Source organism: Dermacentor andersoni, chromosome 10, assembly GCF_023375885.2.
Source record: "Dermacentor andersoni chromosome 10, qqDerAnde1_hic_scaffold, whole genome shotgun sequence".
NCBI classification, from domain to species: domain Eukaryota; kingdom Metazoa; phylum Arthropoda; class Arachnida; order Ixodida; family Ixodidae; genus Dermacentor; species Dermacentor andersoni.
In genome coordinates, this window is record NC_092823.1 from 122,021,927 (window position 1) to 122,032,789 (window position 10,863).

Below are 10,863 nucleotides of genomic sequence, written 5' to 3' on the forward strand. Positions count from 1 at the left end.
GAGAGAAAAAAAAATAGAGAACAAGAAAGCGTTCTTTTTTAACGCTTTGCTGTTATTTTTTGCAAGCTATTAAATCACGAAATAATTTACGACAGCAACAAAACAAGAATACGGGGAAAGAGAACCCGAAAACGTCCTATATCGGTACTCCTTTACAGAGGAGGTCCATGACCTTTTCGGCGAACACCTGAGCGCCCCCCTCCCCCCCCCCCCCTCCTGCCACCTCGCCGCCGAAATTATTTCGCCCTACTTGCGTCTACACTTCGACAGAAGCGTACTTACATTCAGGAAGTGTTGGATCTGTGTCCTACGGTCGAGGACAAAAAAAAAAAAGGTGTCCATCAGCTACGCTGAGGACGCGACATTTATGCTCATGTATGCGACAACGTGTCCACAGTTGTTGAGGAATCGCGGAATGCTTCCGGTTCAAGTACGTCAATGGCCGCGGAATCCAGCACACCTTCGCCCTATTAATCAGTGCTTCGGCGCGACTTGATTGTGTCGAGGTGACCCGCGTCAGAAGCCCTATATGCGGACGAAGTCAAGCCCATACTTCGACCGCAGCTTGAGACTGCAATTACCATTTATAAATGTCAGCTCGAGAGCGCCATCTTTTCGTCGGCGCGCTTTCCGGAACTGCAGTGCCAGCGGTCAAATTTATTCAGACTGTCGTCGGACGAGAATTTGCGAACTCTGGCCTTCAGCCAGTGCGCTGTTTGTTATACTTCGGCCTACGCCCGACAAAGCCCCACGCCGTTTTAGAAGTCTGGCCGCCTGCGTCAAGATTCCGATAGAGTTGGACTGAGTCCGACTACGTATACAGGGTCTTCAAAGCTTGTCTAACAGTAATCGTAAAGAAAACGCTATGTAAGCGGCGTAATATATACTCCTTACACATGCTGGCTGTCTGTGTGCCCTTTGGCGGACACAATTTCCTCCACAAATTAGAGTCCCTAAATGCATACTTAACAACAGCTACTTCATTATTTATTTCTTTTTTTTTTTGTTTTAACGATTGTGGTAATGTCTGTATGTTGACATTTCGAGACAACCGTCTTGGAAGACAACATCACAACAACCCAAGAGCCCTCTGTTCGATTCTCCAGGAGCGTTCCGCTTCCCAGATGCACATCTTAGAGGCGGCACTCGCGCAGGCGGCGTTGCAACACCACGAGGTCAGCTTCCCGTGCAACAGTCGCACAAACTCCTAATTGAGCTCGAGCAGAAAACCGGTATACACCACGACGTGACAAAAACAAAAAATGACGAATTATTGGTTAAAGAGAAAAGAAAAATCGGCATAGAAGTTGCTATCTTTTCGAGCCTGGTATACATGAGGTAACTTTTACATCATAATAATTTTTTTAAATATTTTTCGAAGCAAACTCGGGGCTCCGACACACGTTGCGTCGCACTTTCAGTTCACACTGACGACGCACGGCGGATTTCGCCACGCGAAAGTCGCTCTGCACCTGTGTGCGTGTGTGGGTGTTCGGAACGCGGACGTAGTGCTAGCGTTCCAGAGCGGCCGCTGTGCAGCTTACACCCGCCAACTTTCGCGCGGCAGCGCAGCCATAGCTACGGAGCCGAAGCACACATTACTGCGCATCTGAATGTAGTCCGCGAATGCAAGCAACTCGAAGGTAGACGTAGCGTAAAACAAATCGTACCAATTATTATTTAATTCTTTTTTGCGAGTTCAAGATGCGTTTCATAATAAAATAAAGACGCTTGCTTGGGAAAAGGGTTTCCGTTGCTTACTGTTCCGAGTTTTGGCTTTCTGGTGACCACGTGTGGTTTGGTGTGCCACAGAATGTTGTCGTCGAGCATAGATAAGGTGGCAAAGCCGCCGTCCGCTTAAAATTCATCTACCAACTAATGCACGACAGTTATAAGATAGACCAAACTAAGTACGTTACTTTGTCCACATCATGCCTGTCGCGAAAAAATCACCCATTTACACTAAACCAGTACAGTATTCGCAATGGCACGTTCAAGTTTTCACTTTTCCCACGTGCGATCAGAGAATGGAATCTCCTCCACTCAGACATAGTTTCGTCTCCGTCACTTTCATCGTTCATCAACCTACTAGAGACATCAAACAGAGAAGACGCCACTTAACACACCCACATATCTTAGTCTTAACCCGCATATCTGTAATACTTATTTCTGTGCGTGGAATTTCTGCATTTCAACCACCAAACTCGCCGCTTCTGCGCGGTCATCTGTTAGCTGTATAAGTTCTCTAATCTTACAGGTGTTATTCATTCGCTATTTTTTATATAAATTCTAGTAATACAATGTTGGTATATTGTTATAGCCATATTGTTATACCAACCAAAAGTATTGTATTATTGGTGATCTCTGCAGTGGTTAAGAAAGCGTTTTCCTTCTTTTTTCTTTTAATGTACCATGTAACATGACCTGTTTGTTTCTTTCTGTAAAATTGTGCCCACCTGCTTTGGTCTCAACTGAGACTGGCAGTATTGCAAATATATATATATATATATATATATATATATATATATATATATATATATATATAGTGTGTGTGTGTGTGTGCGCGTGTGTGTGTGTGTGTGTGTGTGTGTGTGTGTTATACATCCCGTCACACTCACGTACCCTCGCTGGCGTACGATATTTAAAGTATAGAAACCTGTCCTTCATTTTGTCTTGGAGTACGTAATAAAGTAACATCGAAATATAGCACGCATATGTTACAAAACATCTATATAAGCTGGTTGTACAGTCGTAACCACCGCACTTGTAAAAAAAAACGGCCATTTTTTTTCTCAAGCGAATATAGAGCGCAATATGGCATGGCATCCTATACGCGAGCAGCAAAAGGCACAAAAACTAACACGAGGACGACAACAGGAGCCACTCGAGAAGAGGCACAACTGTAATATTGACACGTGTACTTATCTTTATCGGGCAACCACGTTTCGCCGCTTAACAACTGTAATCGCACAGCGAGGGACGCGCCTGCATGTATCCGACGTTTCTGGAAAGTTATCGACGCTTCTATCCGCGTGTCTGTTGTCGCCGAACTTTGTGTTATCAGATTTCATCGCGTGACACGAATGGTGTAGAACTTTGTGGAAGACACGCGGGTCCCATCAGTTAATCTGGAACATTCCACGACTGATCTATAAAAGCCGATGCGCTTGACCCGCTAATCAGTTTTCCGACGATCGCCGACCGTGTTCGCCGCTATCGTTGTGCTATAAGTGTAGCCTGTTTTTGTGGGCACAGGTTCGCCCAATAAAAGCTAGTTTTGTATTCCACCGTATTGCTTCTTTCTTCACCGTCACTACCACGTGACATCTGGTGGAGGTGCTTTTCGTCCATGTACAGGACGCCCCCGACAAGCCGTGATCCCAGCCCAGACCACAAACAGAACACCAACGTAGTCCCGGACCACCGAGCAAGCCGCCGTCTTCAACAGCTGCCCCCGGAGCACGGACTTCTACCTGAGAAGACCAAGAAGATTGTGGCCAAGGCAACCGCAATGGCAGCCCCAGCGTCCCCCATCGTGCTGCAGCAGCCCAGGGAACCACCAACGTTCCGCGGTTCCACATTTGAGGACCCGGAAACCTGGCTGGAAACGTATGAGAGGGTCGCTACGTTTAACAACTGGGCAAGCGACGACAAGCTACGACATGTCTATTTCGCATTGGAGGACGCCGCCAAGACGTGGTTCGAGAATCGAGAAGCCACCTTGACGACGTGGGACCTCTTCCGAAGCGGCTTCCTGCAAACATTTCAAAGCGTCGTGCGAAAAGAGCGAGCCCAAGCTCTACTGGAGACAAGAGCGCAGCTGCCGAATGAGACGATCGCGATTTTCACTGAGGAAATGAGCCGTCTGTTCCGCCACGCCGACCCAGAAATGTCCGAGGAGAAGAAAGTACGTCTACTGATGCGTGGTGTAAAGGAGGAACTTTTCGCCGGTATGGTAAGAAGCCCACCGAAGACCGTCGACGAGTTTCTTCGTGAGGCGACGAGCATCGAGAAGACACTGGAATTGCGGAACCGGCAATTTGACCGACGCACCAAGCCAACAAGCTACTCCGGAATTCAATCACTGGCCACGGACGATTTATGCGAGACCATCAGGGCCATCGTGCGCGAAGAACTGCGCAAGGTCTTGCCATCGTCGCAGCCTCAAGTGGCCTCGATCGCCGACATCGTGAAAGAAGAGGTGCACCGATCGCTAGGAGTTCCTGAGGTGCAACCACAATTACCGCAGCCCCAGCCAGAAGCGATGACTTACGCCGCCGTCGCACGCCGTCAAGCTCCCCCTCCGCGACAACGCCAGGGCCCTGTAACGCCACAATTCCGTCGTCCACCGCCGCCGCCGCCAGCACGCCCACCCGTCGCCCAGCGCACCTACGCGAGGAAGACGGACATTTGGCGCGCCCCCGACCACCGCCCGCTCTGCTACCACTGTGGCGAAGCCGGCCACGTGTACCGCCGATGCCCATACCGCGACCTGGGATTGCGAGGCTTCGCCGTGAACGCACAGCGCCCGAGGGAAGGTGAACGCCCTCGTGACATCGCCGACTACCTCGCCGCTACTCAGTGGAGCCCTCGACGACCGTCCCGTTCGCCGTCACCAGGCCGCTACCTGTCGCCGCAGCACCGACCATACACCGGCCCAGCCCGGGGCCGCTCTGCGAGCCCATATCCGGAAAACTAAAAGCAGCAACCGATGGAGGTGCGGTTGCTGTTCGTCGAACTGACGAAGATCCTCCGCCGCCGACGAAGACGACGAAGAAACCATCTCGACGACCTAATGACGACACGCCGCCGTCCCGACGAAGTCAGGAAGCCAAGACTACACCGACGAAAGACGACTTGACGAAGCGACGTTCCAGCTTCAGTTCAACACGACGCAGCCGTGATCCGACGCCACGACCTAACTGCAACGCCAGACAAAGAACCACCGACCTTGACGTGCTTCTCGACGGCAACGCAGTCACTGCCTTAGTCGACACAGGGGCCGATTACTCCGTAATGAGTGGACACATCGCCGCCCAGTTGAAGAAGGTTAAGACTGTATGGGAGGGCCCCCAAATTCGGACCGCTGGAGGGCACCTCATTACGCCGACTGGAATCTGCACGGCAAGAATTACCATTCATGACCGGACTTACCCTGCCACCTTCGTTATCCTGCAACGGTGTTCACGAGACGTCATTCTCGGCATGGACTTCCTGAACCAACACGGCGCAATCATCGACCTGAAGTCGCAGTCAATAACGCTGTCGGAAGATCAAGCGATATCATCGGAGAGCCCTTGTAGTCACCACGCCTTGAGTGTGCTCGAAGATAAAGTGAGCATCCCGCCTCGCTCCAGCATCGTTATTTCGGTCGGCACCGAAGCACCCGCTGACGTAGAAGGCGTCATCGAAGGCGACCAACGTCTACTACTCGACCGTGAAATTTGCGTCGCAAGAGGGATCGCTCGACTGCATGGAGGAAACACGAGAGTGTTGCTGACAAACTTCAGCCAGGAGTTCAAGCACATCAACAAGGGCACGACGATCGCATTCATCGAGGAAATACAGGAAACCAGCGATGCCTTTGTCCTCTCGGATTCTGTTGCATCTACCCCGACGACCGCAGTTCCCGAGCCAGACTTCAACATAAATCCAAGTCTCCCCGTGATTAAGCAGCAACAGCTCAGAAGTCTGCTTCGACGATACAAAGACTGTTTTTCGACGTCATCAAGGATTCGACAAACACCAGTCGCAAAGCATCGCATAATCACCGAAGAGAGCGCTCGACCACTACGCCAGAGCCCTTGCCGAGTTTCGACGCGAGAACGCGAAGCTATAAGACAACAAGTCGACGAAATGCTGCGCGACGACATCATCCAGCCGTCGAAAAGCCCGTGGGCGTCTCCAGTTGTTTTAGTGAAGAAAAAGGACGGAACCCTACGTTTCTGCGTCGATTATCGTCGACTGAACAAAATCACGAAGAAAGACGTATACCCCCTCCCACGGATAGACGACGCATTAGATCGGCTCTGCAATGCTAAGTACTTCTCATCGATGGACCTCAAGTCTGGCTACTGGCAAATAGAAGTCGACGAAAGGGATCGCGAAAAGACCGCCTTCATCACGCCAGACGGCCTCTATGAATTCAAGGTTATGCCATTTGGACTGTGCTCGGCGCCTGCAACGTTCCAGCGCGTGATGGACACGGTTTTAGCAGGATTGAAGTGGCAGACCTGTCTTGTTTACTTGGATGACGTCGTCGTCTTCGCCGGAAATTTCGACGATCACCTTAAGCGGCTTGCGACAGTATTAGAGGCCATCAAGTCATCAGGGCTCACCCTGAAGCCGGAAAAGTGTCGCTTCGCTTACGATGAGCTTCTATTCCTAGGCCATGTCATCAGCAAATCTGGAGTGCGCCCCGACCCGCAGAAGACAGCTGCCATCGCAAAGTTCCCGCAGCCAATCGACAAAAAGGCAGTGCGCAGATTCCTTGGCATGTGTGCCTACTATAGGCGCTTTGTCAAGGAGTTTTCGCGCATCGCAGAGCCGCTAACACATCTAACGAAATCTGATGTCGAGTTCAATTGGGAAACGCCGCAGGCCGACGCATTTCAAGAACTCAAACGACACATGCAGTCGCCGCCGGTACTTGCACACTTCGACGAGGACGCCGATACTGAAATCCACACTGACGCCAGTAGCCTAGGCCTCGGTGCCGTCCTAGTCCAGAGGAAAGAAGGACTTGAACGGGTGATATCGTATGCTAGCCGGTCGCTGTCAAAAGCGGAAAGCAATTATTCTACGACTGAAAAGGAATGCCTCGCCATCATTTGGGCTACAGCTAAATTCCGCCCTTACCTCTATGGCAGGCCATTCAAAGTCGTCAGCGACCACCACGCGTTGTGTTGGCTAGCTAACTTAAAGGACCCTTCAGGACGGCTGGCGCGGTGGAGCCTCAGACTACAAGAATATGACGTAACGGTAATATACAAGTCCGGAAGAAAACACTCCGACGCCGACTGCTTATCACGCGCCCCAATCGATCCCCCGCCGCAAGACGACGTGGACGACGACGCCTTCCTTGGGATAATAAGCGCGGAAGACTTCACTAAACAGCAACGAGCAGACCCGGAGCTAAAAGGCCTCGTCGAGTATTTGAAAGGGAACACCGACGTTGTCCCTAGGGCATTTAAGCGCGTGTTGTCTTCGTTCACGCTACGAAACAACCTGCTCGTGAAGAAGAACTTCTCGCCAGTCCACGCCAGCTACCTTCTTGTGGTGCCGTCAGCGCTCCGTCCAGAAATACTGCACGCCCTACACGACGATCCAACCGCTGGGCACCTCGGATTCTCCCGGACGCTGTCGAGGATACAGGAAAAATATTACTGGCCGCGTCTGACCGCCGACGTCGCCCGTTACGTCAAGACATGCAGAGACTGTCAACGACGCAAGACACCACCGACAAGGCCAGCAGGATTACTACAGCCGATCGAACCTCCTCGTCGACCATTCCAGCAGATTGGGATGGATTTGTTGGGGCCGTTTCCGATGTCAACATCCAGGAATAAGTGGATCATCGTGGCGACGGACTATCTCACCCGCTTTGCTGAAACCAAAGCTCTACCAAAAGGCAGCGCAGCCGAAGTGGCGAAATTTTTCGTCGAGAACATCCTGCTGCGACATGGTGCCCCAGAAGTCCTCATCACCGACAGAGGAACGGCTTTTACAGCTGAGCTCACCGAAGCCATTCTGCAGTACAGCCAGACGAGCCACAGGAGGACAACTGCCTACCATCCGCAGACGAATGGTCTCACGGAGCGCCTGAACAAGACCCTCGCCGACATGCTAGCAATGTACGTCGACGTCGAGCACAAGACGTGGGACGCGGTCCTGCCGTATGTCACCTTCGCCTACAACACGGCGGTGCAAGAAACAACACAGATCACGCCATTCAAGTTGGTTTACGGCAGGAACCCGACGACGACGCTCGACGCCATGCTGCCGCACGTCACTGACGAGGAGAATCTTGACGTCGCTACCTATCTCCAGCGCGCCGAAGAAGCCCGACAGCTCGCCCGCCTACGGATCAAGACCCAGCAGCGTACCGACAGCCGACACTACAACCTCCGACGACGCTTCGTCGAGTACCAGCCCGGCGACCGTGTTTGGGTATGGACCCCGATACGCCGGCGAGGACTCAGTGAGAAGCTGCTGCGACGCTATTTCGGACCCTACAAGGTCATCCGACGTATTGGCGCACTAGACTATGAGGTCGTGCCAGACGGCATTTCGCACTCACAGCGGCGCCGCGCACGATCTGAAGTGGTCCACGTGGTGCGCCTTAAACCATTTTATGGACGCTGATGAACTTCCTTAGTTTGTTGTTTTCTTTGCTACGAGTGCTTTTCTTTGTTACTTTCGTTTCTTAGCAGCATCGGGTCGATGCTTTTTAAGAGGGGGGTAATGACACGTGTACTTATCTTTATCGGGCAACCACGTTTCGCCGCTTAACAACTGTAATCGCACAGCGAGGGACGCGCCTGCATGTATCCGACGTTTCTGGAAAGTTATCGACGCTTCTATCCGCGTGTCTGTTGTCGCCGAACCTTGTGTTATCAGATTTCATCGCGTGACACGAATGGTGTAGAACTTTGTGGAAGACACGCGGGTCCCATCAGTTAATCTGGAACATTCCACGACTGATCTATAAAAGCCGATGCGCTTGACCCGCTAATCAGTTTTCCGACGATCGCCGACCGTGTTCGCCGCTATCGTTGTGCTATAAGTGTAGCCTGTTTTTGTGGGCACAGGTTCGCCCAATAAAAGCTAGTTTTGTATTCCACCGTATTGCTTCTTTCTTCACCGTCACTACCACGTGACAATATCATCGCACTCCAGGAATCAAAAAGTTTAAGCCAAATCAGGGAAATGTGATATTTTAGGACATGCGCGCGCCGTATGTCTTGGTTTGAAATTTTTTGGATTCTTCAAGTAAAGTCTGTTGATAGCTGAACTTCTTGTTTAGTGGCTCGTGTTATCTCCACATTTGTCTTTGAGTTCGATAAGTGTGCGTATAAGGGAGTGCACCACCAAAGACCTCCGCTCAGCACACTGACTGGTAATATGGTATTGTTTACTGATCGTTTCAGATCACTGTGACAGCACGGAAGAGATTATATTTATGCTGCATGTCGCTAATAATCAAGCCAACTCTAGATATGTGATACTGAGGTCTCAGTATTTGCATTCCAGCCACTTCAGTCGAATAATAAAGCCCAGTCGCTTGTATCTGATACCTTAAGCCGCCTGTCCAGAGCTTTCGGAGCACTTTAATATGACCACTCGAAGAATTGACGTTAAACACGAAAAATCTGGGCAGTGCTGAAGCTGTTAAATTAAATCAAATTATGGGGCTTTACGTGCCAAAACGACGATCTCATTGATTATGAGGCCCACCGTAGTAGAAGACCCCGGTACGTGCATCTAAATCTAAGTACACGGGTGTTTTCGCATTTCACCCCCATCGAAATGCAGCTGCCGTGGCCGGGATTCGATCCCGCAACCTCGTGCTTAGCAGCCTAACACCATAGCCACTAAGGAATTACGGGGGTGCTGATGATGTTGGACAGGCTAATTTGCTGCAAGGCTCGCGAAACGTGTTACCATAGTAAGATCTCTCGGGACGCTGACAAACGACAGACACTGACAAATGAAGATTATGATGATGATGTGTAACATGAACAAATCTGCAATGTAACGGGGCAGTGCTACATGTCACTAAACTCGTCCTTTTGACAAACTCTCCACGAACACGCACCGCAGAGTTCGATCTGTGGCCATGGTAACATGTTTCAATGTTGACGCGGGTTTCAGCGTGGGTAAAGGGGCCCAAAGGTGCGGCCAAAGAGTAATGGGTGTGCAATGTTAAATCATGGGCATGCAAGATTGTTAAGGTTGGTCTTACCTGTGGAACGAAGCCGCTCTCCCAGCCGGTCACCGCTTGGCTCGCACTCTTGGCCATTCCGTTGAAGTCCGTCACGCAGTCCGGCACTCGCAAACGCAGGTACAGCAGGTGATATGTAGACCGTGGACTGCTTCAGTCACCTCTGGCTTCTTCTTCGACGTGGCTCTCCGCACATGCATCCAGCTCATCGCAGCCAAACGCCTTCACTCCTGTCTTGAAGCCACGCAGTGTCAACCCCCCCCACCCCCGCCTTCTCTCGTACCTGTGTGTTATACTATCAGCTTAAGTTGAAGCACAAACAGGAAATAACTGATCACGACGTAACTACATGAAAGTGCGAGATGTGATCGCTCTGCAGTATGAAGTAGTCCCAAGTACACGTTTCGTAATCTTAATTAAGACGCTGTTACACATGCAGTTTAACGGGGAAGTGCAAGGGCGGATTATTGTGTCTGAACTGTTTGCGTTTGAACCTATCTTGATCAAGCCTGCACTACCTCCTAGGTCGCCCAATACGCGCACATATTTCTGCAGTATGGGAGGTATATGGAAACATGAACATGCGCCTGACAGAAGAGTACGTGCGCCGATCACGCAGCTGTATCTGTATAAAGGTCGTATGCCTGGTGAACAAAACACACACAAACGTTCAGGAAGTCGTCCCGTGGGCAGGTATAGCACGTATGTGCGCAAGAAGCACCCAGGACACCGCATTCTGTGCGCGATACGCAATTCTGGGAGGTGTTTGAATTGTAGGTTTATTCACTACGCTAGAAACCTTAAAAACGCGATATGTCCTATACGTCATCGGGAAGACCAGATAAAGAAAAAGAAGACTATTGGTGTTACACACACCAAAATATCTGCCACGTGTCAAGTCGCATCTAGAAAAGCTATAC

At 50.8% G+C, this 10,863-nt stretch overlaps 1 protein-coding gene across 1 annotated transcript in view; it reads right to left on the reverse strand.

The window, feature by feature from the left end:
• The window catches only part of LOC129387994 (transmembrane protein 45B-like), a 28,137-nt gene extending 18,025 nt beyond the window's left edge, over positions 1-10,112 (reverse strand). The window contains exon 1 of the mRNA XM_055077919.2: positions 9,965-10,112. The gene's annotated coding sequence lies outside the window, so the exon portion shown is untranslated. The remainder of the gene's footprint in view (positions 1-9,964) is intronic.
• Positions 10,113-10,863: the final 751 nt, after the last annotated feature.